Below are 17,061 nucleotides of genomic sequence, written 5' to 3' on the forward strand. Positions count from 1 at the left end.
CAAAGAATGGGTGGTAGCAGAGCATTTTGTTATTGCCAGACTGTGCCCTCCAACCAGGGCCAGGCCCTGGTCAGCTGTCTAAATTGGTTTGCTATCATGACCTTGGCACACAGGTGATAAAAAGCTGTATACCAAATTCTGACATATCCAACACAGACAACAATCCCCAAAACTACCACTCTGGACCCAGGAACAAGTTCTAACATTGGTCCAGAAGGGGGGCAAGGTTTTGACATACTGACTTTCATGATGTAGAAATCATGACCACCTGTGTGTTGAGTTTATAATAATAAACCATTTACATCACTTTGTGGTGGATCCAGCCCTGTTGGGAAGCAAATTGATCACAATCTTTGATTATTGTTTTATTTTATTTTGTGATTCAGGAATGTGTTTTTTTTTATCCTTCACAATCAAAGATTTTACCCAAGGCAGGTTTACAGTCGATATGTCAAGGTGGAAGTTTTACATCATGTTCATATAGAGATAAGAACATGTCAAGGTCACATTGGGAGATACTATGATATGTCACTATGACATGTTGCTCTTCAAAGATCTTTTTAAAATAGTATATATTTTATGCAGTTTGGTGAACTGATCCAAGGACCTCTTTTTACATGATCCGCACTCAAATGCAAACTTATATTATGTTTGAATTTAAACAAACAAATCTTTTAGGAAAACTTATAAAAGTATACCTTTAATTACTTGAAGATTTCAATTAGTACGTAGTCATCTAAAGGAATCATGTTTTTAGAGGAGGTTATATAGTACATTTCACTATGTACCTATGGCTCTATATCATTTAATCAAAATACGTATCCATCAAACTGTAATCAGAAAAATACATTTCAATGAACTCTAGACTTTTTCCAAGGGTTAGGAAGCAGTTGGCCATTACTGCAATACTTCTCCACTGTAGTGAAATCTCGAAGTTGGTATATATATATATATATATATATATATATATATACATATAGTTGGGGTGGGGTGCAGCCCCCCACATTGGGATGTGTGGTTTGATCTAATGTGGTATCTGTTCTGGAGTGCTGATGGGTGAGTGGTTACTAACCCTGGTAAAAAGTCTGGGGTTAGCTGAAATGAGTTTCACTGATTAGTGTTTGATGAATACATATTCAACAAATACATATTTTGATTAAGTGCTATAGATCTATACATATTCATTTCTCATAATTGTATAGGAGGAATATGATAATTAATACTTACCATTTGTATCTTTACAATTGTTTAAACTAGCAGTGTGCATCATAAGATATTAATTCTCATATTTATGCATTCCTCATGTGTAATGTATATAGCATTTGAATATAGTTTTCTTATGTGCAGCACTAGGAGGATGTGTATCCCCTTATGCATCCTGCACTATTTTTATTTTATTCATTCTTACAGCTTCTGATATGGAATTTCTATGAAGTTTGTTTGTGTTTGTTACCACTATAGTCCTTTTTGAGATACCTTTGTTGTAAGTATTCCCCTTTGGGAGAGAGGGCTTCTAAGTTTTTGTAGTCTAATAGTAGATCTTAGATAACCAAGACCAACTGCTGCAGATTTGTTTTTTCAATATAGCGAAGTGTTACCTGCTGTATCTCAGACCTGCAAATCATTTCCAATTAAATGGTCTACACTCCAAATATAGCATTTCTTCCATACAGAATGATCCCCATGCTTCTACATATTTAAAAAAAATGACTTATCAATTTCTTCCCCTGAGTGCTATTTCTAACATAGTCAGCTTCATCGGTGCACAACATATTGAGACTGAATAAAATCTCATGATATTGTCTTTAGGAATTTGTCTTCTTTGCTCTTACATCATTTTGCCAATACATTTGAAAGCTTTTGCCAAGGAAAACATGCATATCAATCGATAGCTAGTGGTGAACTACAATAAGAGTGATTCCAGCAACTACCCAGGACCCATAGCTTCAAGAGAGCCCACAGCCAGCCATTCAGAATTTCATTTTATTTTACAAAGTTTTGTTATGTTCAGCACAGCTAACTCATTTTTATATTTGCACATATGAGGGGAAAACACAGATGCCTAATTGCAGAAAATGCGCATTATAAGAACTGTACAACCTGCACATCTTGTCATGCTCTGTCACACATTAAAGTCTTGCAGTACCTTCTCACAAGTCAATGTGTGTCCTAGCATAACTCTCATATCACTTGATCACTGTTAATCTTCCAGTCATTTTAGAATGTATCTGAATTTATATTTTTTAATTACTAGTGAGCTCTTGTACATTCATATTTATGTTGTCATGAAAATATGAGTAATGTAATATTAATAACTTGGCCAATTTCTGTGCTGAATTTCTTCTTAGCTTTACACAGAACTTTATTTCAGTTGCCCAGCCTATATTATTTAGTATTTATATCACGTTATCGAAAGATGAAAATAGCGAACGCTATTTCATCGGCCCCAAAACATCTAAACATGAAAATATCGAACATTCAGAACAGCGAATTTTTTCCCATGGAAAAAACTTGCTGCTCTGAAACACACACACACAACACAAGCACATCAAACAAACAGCAACCACACACATACACTTAAATTCCTACATCTAATGCTGCACTAAACTAAACATACACTACTATCTACCCACTTACCTTAACCCATACCCTAACCCTAAGGTCCATCACTATCGCACACTCACCTAACCCGTGCCCTAACCCTAACTCACTTAAACCTCCCCTAACCCTAAAGTCTGTCACTGTCGCACACATGCCTAACCCGCACCCTAACTCACTTAACCCGCCCCTAACCCTAACGTACAAACAATCGCACACTTACCTGAACCCAACCCGTAACTTTCCACCACAGTGCTAAGAATAGCAAAGCTATAGAAATGGCCAACCGAATTCTTTCCCGAGGAAAGAATTTGCTCTTCTGCAGCTTCGCTATTCTTAGCATTCGCTGAATAGTGTTCAATATCAGAACATTCAAAGTTTTAATACTTCGATGTTCTGATATAGATCCATTATTTATTGCTGCCCTCATGCCTTAAAGTTGGTATCAGTAAACACTCAGTTTAGCTCTGTGTGACTCCTCTGCTTGCAAAGAACACATATATAACAAATCAAAATCATTCCCAGTATTAGAGCTCCACTGGTCTTTGTTGAGTAAATTCATTCAAAAATCAAGAATTATCTAGACATCAAATATAAGTTGTCTTTAAAGTAAAATTGCTATTCAACGAATGTAAAAATCCCATTGTGCAGCATTGCTGTCATGAAAATTCTAGTGACAAATTCAACTGCAACACTCACAGTAATGATTGTGCCCCTTAAACTGCTTGGTTTGGAGCTGCTGTATTTTGGACTAGCAAATAAGATATATTTTAATCTGAATGTTCCAAGCAAAAATAGTGAGAATTTGCCACTTTTTATTAAATATTATGCCTGTGATAATAACTTTTTACATTAGTTATTTCCTTCCTTATAACAGCAGTTTCCAGTAAACAAAAACAGATATTTTGGAACAAACTTGCAATGAGAACACACCCAGTTAATAGTACTACTATTTCCCCCTCTTGATCTTATTTTCAGCTACCATTGTACTTTGCCCACCACAATATCATCACATTTTCTTGATTTCCCAGTTTGTCATCTAATGCAGCTGTGGCTGTTCTGCTACCGAGCCTTAACTGTATCTCCTATCACCAAGAAGGATCTAACTTCATCAACACACAGATGTGCTCCAAACTCCCTCTCCACCACACACACATATGCACATTCCTAATATAGCTGAAGCAAAACATCCAGCATAGACCTGATAGTTAAGGAAATGCCATTCGGAAAAGCTAAGACATTTGTTCATCCATTCATTTTAAGATGCTCACTTTATTCCCTTTTCAGGGTTGTGGGGGTTGGAGGTCACCCTGTCTTTCCAATCAACAGGCATAAGGCAAAAAAAACAGTCATTGATCACAGATGAAATTTAAATGTTATGAAGACACAAGATTCCAATCCCATCACAGGACACAAACACACATGTGCGAGCGGGCACACACATACCCTAGAAAACCACAAATTTACATATCAGCAAGTTGTGGTGAATTAGGAGAAAACTGAAGATGAAAGTGAAAACTCAAAAAACACTGAGATTCCACATAGAAGGCACTCCATCCAGGAACTGCAGCAAATAACCAGGATCTGTGAGACAGCACTGTTATCTACTTCACTACTTTCAGATGAATGATTTAATTCCCAGTCTTGGCTGAAATTCACTTCATTAATGACTTAGGATGTTCATTATTTTGTTGCTGGTCACAGTACTTCACAGTACTTTCTGTGAATTTTTAAGACATGTTACATGTAAAATCCTTAGCTACCTTCATGCAAACCTTCTGCCCCTATAATGTATTGTTATTTATCAGTAAGCACCATAGCTCATTGTACACCGGGTGTGTGTGTGTGTGTGTGTGTGTGTGTGTGTGTGTGTGTGTGTGTGTGTGTGTGTATATATATATATATATATATATATATATATATATATATATATATATATAAAAAAAATAAAGTTTATTTTATTTGGTTCTCTTTTTTTCTTATCCATGGACACAGATATAAATCACTTCACAAAATAAAAATGAATGTTTTCTGTTAAAAAACAGCCTAATTGTAGCTACAGTTACTAAAAATCCCTCAAAGTATGATGACTGTGCTGGGATTTTATCCCATTTTGATGTGACCTGAAAATTAATTGCATATCATTAGACCTATGTAAATCCTAACATATCCAGCATGGCCTTGTGACTTAAATTTTTATATTACATGTTGTTGTAGTACAACCCCTAAACCCTTTTTAACATTTCACAATAAAATGTACATTTTAGACTAAATTGCTGACACTGAGTTATATTTTTAGAAAAATTTAAAAGTGTGACTTTATTCCTTTAACTTTTAAGTAGATGCCATAAAACCCTTCCATCAGTAATGGTTTCCAATAGCTAGGGTTTCAGCTTGCTACAGTACTGGCTCATTAGTTTATTTACTGACTTAAAATGTGTTTCATCTAGTAAGCATACACAGATGAAAATGTAATTAATTTTCAGTAAATACTTTTGCAAGTAAATGCACTAAAGAAGGTAGAAGTTAAATGAGAGCATCTGAAATAATATCAAATGCAGTGTACAACAGCAGTATATGAACAATATAAAGCTGTAGATCGTAAGGCATTTACTATCACACATGATAGACCAGACTACATAACCAGAAGTAAGTGTGATGCCTATTTCAGCTCATCACAAAAGGCACAAATGCTATATTTTAAGGAGATAGCTGTGTTTGAATTATTATTAAAGTTGAAAAGCATGAGTATAGATCATGTAACTGTGTTTCTTTCTATTCAGTTTTACAGGCTTTTCTGAGTTTGGGCAGGACCTTGCTGATAGTGCCTGTGCCTTATGACAGGAATGCTGATTACAGTTCTCAAAAAAATGAAATTCCATTTTCATGAGACGAAATGAAGGAATTATTCCTGAGAGTTTTACCTGTAATTTCTGCTTTTTTTTTTTCTTTTTTTTTTTTCTTTTATAGAGTTTTCATTGCAATTTTCTAATGCTTCTTAATGTATGCAAAATGAAAGCAGATTCTATGTACAGACCAGACAATAAGGCAAGTTAACTGCATTCTAAACAGTCTACAGGTTGTGGTGAATTAATTATCTTTCCTAAAATGGCAAATTCCATGAAACCCCATGTTTCCCAGTATTTAGATTGTACGAACTCAAGATTTAAAAGTATTTTCCAGAAAAACAGAAAATCAGGGTCCTTGCTTTATGTAATACTGCCAAAATGATCCATAAAGATGAATACCTGAAACAGAGAGACTATTTATCCTTATTTAGTCTTTGACTATTAATTAAATGAACCTTCATATTTAGATGCCATTTACACCTACTCTAATTAAAGCAAATTACTGTCATACGTTTTAAAAATGAAGCAATATAGTAATGTAAAAAGAAGTGCTTAAAGACTCTTTGTTACTTCAGTAGTCATAAGATATTAGTACTGAACTGTCGTAAAGAACAGAACAGTATCTGTGAAGCTAGAGGAAAGAAATATAAACCCAAACACCCACAGCAGATTAAACATTCACACACACACACACACACACACACACACAAAACACATTGTGTACATTTTCTGTAGAGGTGCTTGTGCATAATACATAAGCATGACTGATATGACATTTTTTAGTAATGTGACTGAAAATGTTGTACCTGTGGCTACTACACTTGAGGTGCCACCAACAAGTGCCACCTAATGTGAACAAAAGCTATTTTAAGATTGACGTTTTCAGCACAGATGTAGGGGAATATGCCATCTAGTATTAATTATGATTCTCTGTGCAGAGTCTGCATGTCCTCCATGTGTTCATGTGTTTTTCCTCCCGCATTACAAAGACATGCGTCTGGACCATTTCTCCCCAGGCCTCCTCTGAAAATGGGCTCTGTCCCAGTTGACTTTCCCAGTAAACAAATGTTAAATAAATAAAAAAATAAATAAATTATGATAATAAAATAGCATCACTGTAATACATTTCTTCATGTTGCCATACAGTAGATATTTAATGCCTACCCATGCATATTTGCAAGCATGTGAGTATGTATGAGCTCAAATATATACCAGTAGAATGAACAAAGACTGAAAATATAATTGTTTTCTGAGGCAGGCTCATTGTGAGAACATTGAGGCTAAGTGGCTCCAGTGTGTGCCTGAGGCAGTTACCAGAAGATGTTAATCGGACAGCAACATACAGGTTTCATAAATAAAGCAAAATCCTGATACAATCTTATCAGTTAAAGGCGTATTAGCTTGCATCATAGTTTTAAAGGGTCTCGTTGGATCATTTCTAATGCAAAAACAGTCAAAGAGGCCAAGAGGAAGCATTGAATAAATTCATTCTGGTCTTATCTTGCCAGGTTTATTAACGTACTTATTTAAGGTGCAAACAATGTTAGCATATTCAAGTTTTGTCAACAAGCACTTCACAGCTCATTGCATTTGTTTGTCAAAGTCATTGCTGTATATTTTATGTGGTCCTTCTTAATTTCAGAAGTTTTTCTTTCTACATTTCATGGGTTGATCTGGATGGCTTGTTATGCAGGTATGTTGACTAATATGCAGTACATTATTGCTTAATGTAATTTAAAAAAATAGAAACATTGTAGTTATTACAAACTGTGTCATTTTTCTCTCTTGCTATTGTTACATAAAAGTCATGTCAGTGAAACAGAACAAAAATAGAAATGAAAAAGAAAGTAGTCCTTTGCTAAACTTTTTAAGCATAATGCATGAATATTTGATGAATCCAGTGCTGGGTTATTTATTTATTTTATTTTTTTTCTTTTATTTTACATTTGTTGACCGGGAATGTCTGACTGGAATGAGATCCATTTACAGTGGAGGCCCGTGGAGCTCCACATTAACTAAACAATAATTGCAAAAGGTCATAAGACAAGCAAAAAACACACAAGAAATAATACATATCTACAATGGATTTGTTTTTAGCAAGCCTAAACTGCAGAACAATTTGGCCCCAGATGGCAGTCAACTGAGGAGTTTCCAACACTGTAGCATGAAGACAGTAAGAAGTAATGAGGAAGGTGAGAAGCAAAGTATTTATGTAATGCATGGACAGAGCCAGGAATCTATAAGATGTAACTTAAGTGAGTTTTTGAACTGTGTTATAGATGATGCAGAAGATACATTATGGGGGAGGTTATTCCACTTTCTAGCTATGGTATAAGAGAATAGAGCTTTTGCCAGCAGTGTTGTTAGCATCTGAGATACATAGGAGAGTTTTGCTGGTAGAACAAAGAGGACGATTTGCTGAGTATTGGGTCAGTACTTGGTTTAGTGAGTTAGGTTATGATACCTTCACCAAAGGCTGAGTCAAAGACCAATATGTATAACCTCACAGAATAGTGTTTCAGCATTTTGTTTTACTTTGACTTTTATATTTTTCTCAGGTGTCTGGCAAATTTTGAACTACTCTTAATAAGCAGTAGATGATGGGACATGGCTCCCTAATGGGTGATCACTAACCAACTACCCATTAAAAGGGGAGAACATTTCACTGAAGCACCTTTTTGAAACTCATTCTATACTAAATGACCTTTAACCCACTCATGATACCTGAGATAATATTCACAACACATAGAAATAGAGTGACTTATTTCTGTTATAACATGTTTCATATTTAATGACAACAATTATTATCTGTCTATTAGGAAAAGAGGTAACAGGAAAAGAGGAAGGCCTAAGATAAGGATGTGGTGAGAGAGGACATGCAGGTGGTTGGTGTGACAGAGCAAGATGCAGAGGACAGGAAGAAATGGAAACAGATGATCTGCTGTGGCGACCCCTAACGGGAACAACCGAAATAAGATGATGAATTATCTGTCTATTCTACATTAGCATGTCTATAGCTCATTCACTGGTCAAAATTATTTCTACACTGAAAGTGTGCAAAACAGATAGTCCTATAAGTGACTCTGTATTTGTGTGTGTGTTTTTGTTTGTGTGTGTGTGTGTGTGTGTGTGTGTGTGTGTGTGTGTGTGTGTGGGTGTGCAAAATGATATACTTCTAGCCTTCCGCATCACTGCACATGACAGATATAAGTAGGGGGAGGGACACATCTTCAATAGTAGTATGTGGACTGAATTTTCATAATAGCAAAAAAAGGGCTTGGTGTGCCATTGAAAGGTGAATATTACATGATGATATGATGGAGATATGAAGTTCACAGCACCTTCAGTTTCATAAACATACCAGCTGCATATCACTTCACCTGAGTATGGTGTTGCTAAGCAAAACTGCAGCAATTCTGTATGTATCCAAACCAGACTTAAATATTATTAAAAATTTAAATTATACACAATACATCGCAGGTACACAGAGCACTGAGTTAGGAACGATGTCAATGACCACTCTAAAATTAATTTTTAGATCAAAGCGGAATTAATTGAATGAATATATGTATGCTCTGCAGGCATTTCCACAGGTCGAACAGAAAAACAATAGACTTATTGTCAACAACTTTGGATGTGAATTATGCAACTCCCCACTGAATCTGGCCCAAGGAATTTGGAATCCTGCATCTTCCATATATCATTCATCCAACCATCTCTCTGTACATCCATACATCCATCTCTAGAACTGATGTCACACTCAAAGCACTAAAAATGCTCTAACTGTTCATTTTGATGACTGTGCCTAGAAGACCTGAAACCTTGTTCTCTAGATTTTCATATAGACAATTATTCTAGTACTTGATCTTTGGCTTGCAGTTGTTATTTGGTTTATTCAGACATTAATAAGTATACTGTTTTATTCTATCCTGCATGGTCTCTGCTACAAGCTATTGGAAGAACTGTGGTTATTGTATTCCTGTAGATGAGTTATCCTTCAGTGGTCCTCTGGGTATTTGCTGTTACTGAGTTAAGGTGAATTTTCAACACATATACATACAAATACATACATATGTGTATGTATATATATATATATATATACATATATATATATATATATATATATATATATATATATATATGGATCTAGGACACATGCTTGTCTAGCATATGTCCAAATCACAAAACATCGAACATACGTACACGAAAGCGCTTAACATCAAAAAGCACTTCCGTGTATGTGTAGTTCAAAAAAAAAATCTACATTTCTGCAGGGGGGCTTTGCCCTCCTGCACCCCCCACACCCACCCTACTTTATTATTCTCACTTCGAGATTGCACTACAGTGGGGAAAAGGAAATTTTCCCTTACCCGCACTGTAGTCCAATCTACGAAACAGGCACACATACACAGAAGCGCTTGTCGATGTTAAGCGCTTTCATGTATGTGTAATCGATGTTTTGTGATTCGGACATATGCTAGTCGAGCATGTGTCCGGATCCCATATATATATATATATATGTATATATATATAAATATATATATATATATATATATATATATATATATATATATATATATATATATATATATATATATATATATGGGTCTACTTTAAAAGACCGAACCGTCGATTCCCCGACACGTGGAAAAGGAAGACTAAACGACCGACAGGTAAGTTTATCGAAAGGGTGATTTGCCGACAGCGGAAAGACTGACAAGGGTAATGTGTGATCGGGACTGGGTAAGTGTGCGACAGTGACGGAGTTAGGAGCGTTTAGGTAAGTGTGCGATATTGTGGGATTTTGGGTTAGGCTGTGGGAAAGGTGAGTGTGTGTTAGTGTCAGAGTTAGGGTTCGGGTAAGGTAAGTGTGTGATAGTGAGGGACTGTAGTTTAGGGACGGGTTAAGTGAGTTAGGTTTAGAGTGCGGGTAGGGTGTGTGTGCGATAGTGACGGGCTTTATGTTTTTGGGTGGGTTAAGTGAGTTAGGGTTAGGGTGCAGGTAGGTGAAGTGTGCGATAGTGTCGGACATTGGGGTTAGGGTGCAGGTAGGTGAAGTGTGCGATAGTGTCGGTCCTTGGGGTTAGGGGTGGGTTAAGTGAGTTAGGGATAGGGTGCAGGTAGGGTGAGTGTGCGATAGTGTCGGACCTTAGGGTTAGGGTTTGGGTTAGGGCTAGTGGCTATGTTATGTAGTGTAATGTGTTGTTTACGTTCGGTGTGTCGGTGTAATGGTGTTCGGTGTTTTGCGTTGTCGGTTTTGTGTGTTGTCGGTTATCTGGTTTCGGTGATTTGTATGTCGGCGAACTGGCGTGTCGGTCTTTCAAAGTAGACCCATATATATATATATATATATATATATATATATATATATTTTATTTTATTTTATTTTTTATTTTACATTTGTTGACCGGGCTAGTCTAGCTGGAATTATTTCCATTTTCAGTAGAGGCCCGGGGAGAAAAGCTCCAGAAGATATACAAAAAACATACATTTGAAGTAATATACAAGAAAATTACCAGGATAAATAGAGAGACAATAAAACAAAGTTAGTATACAAAAACTATTTACAAGTGGGAAGAGATTTCATTTCCTATAAACAAACTAAAACTACTGAGAAGCATAAATCAGGGAAAGGTAGTAGGGAGAGGAAGTGGGGGAAAAAGTAAGAGTTTAGTAAAAAAAAAGAAAGGATATGAAAGGATTAAGCAAATTTTCAGAGAAGAGGAGAGAAGTAAGTGAGAGAAGGGATAGTTGTTCAGTGAAGAGGGTGAGAGATATGGGGGTAATAAGGAGATAGAGTGGGGTAGAAGTTTAGTCAGGTTTAGTGCAGGAACAGAGCCAGTGGTTTTCAAGTGTTCTTTTATTCTTTGTTTGAAGAGGGGCAATGATGAGATTAGTGTTATGTCACTAGGTAGTAGGTTCCAGTTCCTTCCTACTGTGCTAGAGAAAGAGAGTCACCAGCTGAGTTATTGGACTTTGTTAATTTAGCCATAAGTTTCCTAGAGGAGCGAAGGGAGTTAAGATTATTGTAAGGTATTAAAAGTTCTGAGAGTATGGGGGTGTTTATAGGCTGGTACAATATTTTGTGGGCAATGTTTAGTTGGGTAATGAGCAGAAGGTTTTGGAATTCCAGCCAGCCAAGTTGTTTCAGGTTCTTACAGTGGTGGGTTCTGAAGGGGTTGCTAGTGGCGAAGCATGCGATGCTATTATAGCATATGGTGAGTTTGTTGAGGTTTGTTTTCTTAAGGTTGGTAAATATAGGTGAAGCATAGAGAAGTGTTGACAATAGATGGGAGTGGGCAATCTTGGCTCGAGCTGATTCAGTTAGGAAGGGTTTAATTCGGTATAGGGATCCTATTTTTCTGTTGACTGATTTAATAGTGTTGTTAATGTGTTGATCAAAAGAGAGATTATTGTCAATGGTTATTCCTAACAGTTTTGTTGTAGGATCGGTGTGATAGCTGTAGCATTATTAGAGGTAATGGTGAAGTGTAAGGAAGGGGATCGGTGGTGGGAGTAAAGAGTAGAAGTTTGGTTTTTTTGGCATTTAGTAATTAGCTACGTGTCTAGAACCATGTTTCAACTGCATTGAAGATCATTTGAGTGCGTGAGCAGAGTTCAGAAGGAGAGGTAGCAGAGCAGATAAGGGTAGAGTCATCTGCATATTGGATACAGGTAGCTTGAGGGATTGCAGAGTGGAGATCATTAATGAAAAGGGAGAATAGAAGTGGCCCAAGAATAGAGCCTTGAGGGACACCGATGTTTATGGGTAGGAGAGAAGAGAGTTGATTGCCCCATAGGACTGCTTGTTGCCTGTTGCTTAGGTATGCTTTGAACCATTTAGTGGCAAGGTTGTCGAAGGAGAGGGACTCAAGTATGTTAATTAAGGTGGCGTGGTTGACCATGTCAAATGCTTTGGAGAGGTCAATAAAGAGAGCAGAAGAGAGAAGGTTGTTATTGCGATTCTTATTGATGGTTTCTACAAAGGATAAGAGAGCAGTGGTAGTACTGTGATGTGGTCTAAAACCATGTTGACAGTTTGCTATTATGTTGTGCAGGGTGAGATGCTGTAGGAGTTGCTGGTGAATACATTTTTCCATAATTTTGCTATTGGGGAAAGGAGAGCAATTGGTCTGTAGTTAGAGTGGTCGATAGAGTTACCCCCTTTATGTAATGGAATAATATGGGAAACCTTCCAGATCTCAGGGATGGTTCCTTCTTGGATTGTTCTATTTATGAGTATGGATATAGGGTATGCAATCACTTTGGCAGCCTTTTGGAGGTAGAGATGGGAGATTGTCTGCAGAAGGAGTACCAGGTTTAAGTTTGTTAAGAAGTTTATAGATAAATGATGTGGGGATAGGTTGTAGAGTAAATTTATAAGATGGATTCTTAGGGATACTAGGAGGGGAGACATAGCTGTTGGTCATTTGTTTGGCGAGGGTTTGGATAGAGTCAATAAAGAAAGAGTTAAAAGTATTAGCAATTTGGTGGGGTTGTCTGGGTCAGCGTTAAGAGGGGTTGGAGTTTTGGTGGTTCCTGGGGAAAGGAGTTTATTAATGGAAGACCAAAACTGTTTAGGGTTGTTTTGGTTTGTTTGTTGGAGTCTACAATAATAGTTTTTTTTGTCAGTAATAATTGCTTTTTTTGTCAGATTTCTAAGCTGACGGAAGTGGATGAGATCTGGGTTATTTCTATGGTGTCTCCATGAAGCCCATACTTTATTTCTGGAAAGGATTAAGTTTTTGGTTTCTTTAGAGAGCCAGGGTGCAGTGTGTGGTTTCATTCTGACAGTACGTTCTGGGGCATGTTTATTAAGAATGGATAGGAAGGTAGTATTAAAGTATAATGCTGCATTGTCCAGAGGAAGTGCTTTTAAGGGGTTCCAGTTGCATGAATTTAGTTCAGCTTGAAATAAATCTATGTTAAAGTGTTTGGTTGAGCGAACTTTTCTAGTGTTTGGGAGATTTGAAAATTCAATTTTGTGTCTAGTAATATAAGTCAGACAGTGGTCACTGATAGCATCTGGCAGGGTTCCTACATCATAAAATTGTTTGTCTTTGTTTATAAGTATCCAGTCAAGAATGCTGTCTTTATTATTAGGTTTATTGATTCTTGTGGTGGAGGTCATGGTTTGGGAGAAACTATAGAGGTTAATGTGAGAAGTAGGATTTTCAGCATTAATACTATTCCAGTCTATGTTGAAGTCACCAAGAATGACAGTTTCTTGGGGGTAAGTTGTGGATACCCAGTTGAGAAAGGCTTCTAAGGTGGGTATATTGTTGCCAGGAGGTATGTACATACATATTATGTAAAGTGCTTTCTTTGAGTTCAGTCATATATATATATATATTTACACATACACAGACACATATATATATATATATATATATATATATATATATATATATCTTCTTCTTATATATAATATAAATACATACACACACACACACACACACACACACGGGTTAATGTAAATTGGTAGAATCCTCATTTGTAAACATTTTGTTCAAAAACACAGTTGTGTAAATATATTTGGTCTAACCACATTTAATACCAGTTTTGTGAAGTAAGTGTGGATTTGGATTTGTAGTGGTATTCCTAAAACTTTCAGATATACCTAAACTTGTGTGTGTGTGTGTGTGTGTGTGTGTGTGTGTGTGTGTGTGTGTGTGTGTGTGTGTGTGTGTGTATGTGTGTGTGTGCGCACAATTTTCTACAAGTTAGGTTAGGGTAAGGACTAAGTATGAAGATAGCTGGCACTAGTGCATGTGTGCACATGTGCTGGTTATAGTTAGAGTAAAGGTTGGGCTAGTTTAGACGATAGATTGTAGGACGTGAATATTTATGTATGGGTGTACTGTTTGTATTCAGGCTGTCTTGTGTTGTGTTCTGTAGTATTACAGAAAGGGTACTTCAAAGGCAATGTGTGTGTGCGGGCAGGAAAACAAAGCAAATCCCCCCTGCCCATTTTACTAATATGCACTAACACTAACCTAACCCTGTCAGGCTCCTAACCCTAACCTAACAACTTATCTTAACAAAACCCTTTCCATAACACTAACACTATTCAGACAAATTTGTCCAAAACCCAGGACATCAAACTCATGAAAATGAAGAGATCTCTGTTATCTGAGATTGCAGAATAGCAGGGATGGAGGAAATGTACCATTCCCCACTTCAGTGTAATCTCAGAATTAGTATATCTGATTAGCAGGGGGGTGCATGAGGTCCAGGAAGGCTTGCTCCCTGCAAAATAAATTACTATTTACTGTTGTTTTTCCATTTTGACATCCTGAGACAAATATTTATTGCTCAATGTGTAGCTGTTCAGTGGTGTGGCGTGATAAAGATCCATATATATATATATATATATATATATATATATATATATATATATATATATATATATATATATATATATATTCATATATATATATATATATATATATATATATATATATATATATATATAAAACTAAGAAATGAACTTCGTGACAATAAAAAGCATTCAAAAAATAGTAAATCACACCAACAACTCTTGTAGAACTTTAGCACTTTCGTCTTATTTATTATCAAGACTTCTTCAGAAAGACATGTTTCATAAGTATGAGCAACCATTTTCACTTCCTTTATATACATTAGTTCTAGCAGGCCATTTAAATTAACAACAGTTCCTTTCCAATAGTAAAGTGTGAACAAGCAGGGTGCTGTGTGCATTTTCATTAACATTACAATCGCAGTTACATAAGGTAAATTAGTCAGACAGTAATAGCCTTGTGGTGCCGTGTGCATACTAAAAGGGATTGTGTGCAAAAAGGGATCATGTGCAAAAAAAGGGGATTGTGTGCAAAAAGGGACTGTGTGCAAAAAGGGATTGTGTGCAAAAAATAAATAAATAAATAATTTATGGGGGAACCGGGAAGGATGACAGTCATGCTGTGATGATTCTAATATAAACACGTAACTTATGAGTCTTTGCCTCCAAAGGTAAGTAAAGAAGGGAACGGAGGAAGGTGGAGGAGTCAGGTAGAGAGTCCTACTATGCTTTGGTATCGGTGTGTGTGTAGAGAAATGTGTAGGTATGCCACCTGATGGGTGAGTGGGAGGAATGCGGTGTGGACTTGAGGGGGGGCTGGGAGGGGGCCGCCCATGACAAGGAGCATATGAAAGACAGAGTGTCCCAGAAGACTCAGTGCAGATGGTACCAGCTGTGGGCTGGTTTGGATGGTATCACCCCTTGAATGGCTGTGTGAAATAGTGAGACTGGGGGGTATAGTTGGTGCGGTCAGCGGGGGCTAGCCTGGTGATTTGGAGCATGTGTGTAGGGGGTATGGGGGAGTCAAAAGTCAGAGAGAGAGAGAGAGAGAGGAAACACAGGTACTCGCAAAGAGGCTCAGTGTGTTGGAGAGTGCAGGAGTGTGGGGGAGTCAAAAGTCAGAGAGAGGAAACACATTATATTCACTTGCACAGTTGTAAATCCATAAACACATTAAATCTACTTGCACAATTCTTCAAACCTTCTTGCACAGTTCTTCAAACCCTATCACATTTCAATCTCTATACCATTTAAGCGCACATTTAATGTTCAGTGTCTCGTTGAGACCTGGATAGACATCAGCTCTCAGTTCTATCTGCCATTTTAATTCCCAGACTTGTAGGAATGTGTCCATGTCCCCTACAAATTCTGTTATTTTTTCCAGCACTGTGAATTTGAATCCTGTGAAGTTTGGGCAAATAGCACTGTGTTTAGCCAAGGCATTCAAACTGTCCTGTTAGTGTATTGCTGCAGTGTGTTCTTTAATATGGCTAGTCAGCTTCCTGTTCGTTTTGCCGATATAGAAATTCCCACAGTGTTCGCAGAAAGCACAGTAGACTACATTTTTTGTGTTGCAGTCATAGTGGTCATGTAGACTGACAGTTCTGTTGCAGTGCGGGAAGGTGACATTGTTGTTTTTTTGTATGTGTACATAGGCAACACACTTGCCGCAGTCAGACATTCCAGGTTCTGTCGATATTTCGCTCTGTGGGGATGGGCTTTTATTCCTCTCGAACGCACCACCAAAAGAAGAGGTTCGTTTGAAACAGAAGTTTGGGGATGTCCCAAGTAACTTTGTCAGACCTTTTTCTCCTCCCAAGATGTGCCAATTGTTGGTGAGGACCCCTCTGATTCCAAACATATCAATGGAAATTGGAAGGGGGAAACTTGACACCCAGTCCTTTTTGTTCGGTCCGTTCTGTGCCCTTGCTGTAAATCCCTTTTCCAGGATTGGTGGGTACCTGGAGTGTCTGTGCTATATGATCTCTTGGAAGAGGTTATCCACTAGATACTCTGGGTATTTTCTTTCTAGGAAAAAGTTTCTGAGGTAAAAACCTTCCTTGATGAAAACCTCGTCCCTAAAAATGAGTCTGGATAACCGGATGAATTGTCCTTTTACAATATTCTTTTTCATGAAATGGTGATGCTGACTGCTGAACTCTAGATAGTTATTCCGGAAAGTGGGCTTGCGGTAGATGTTGGAGTCAAACTGTCCACTTTCTGGGTCTATAGTGAGGTGGATATCCAGGAAATGAGTGGTGGTTCCGATATGTCCTACTGTGAGGGTCAGGAAGT

Source organism: Protopterus annectens, chromosome 12.part0 (assembly GCF_019279795.1).
Source record: "Protopterus annectens isolate FY-2018-M chromosome 12.part0, PAN1.0, whole genome shotgun sequence".
Lineage (NCBI taxonomy): Eukaryota > Metazoa > Chordata > Ceratodontiformes > Protopteridae > Protopterus > Protopterus annectens.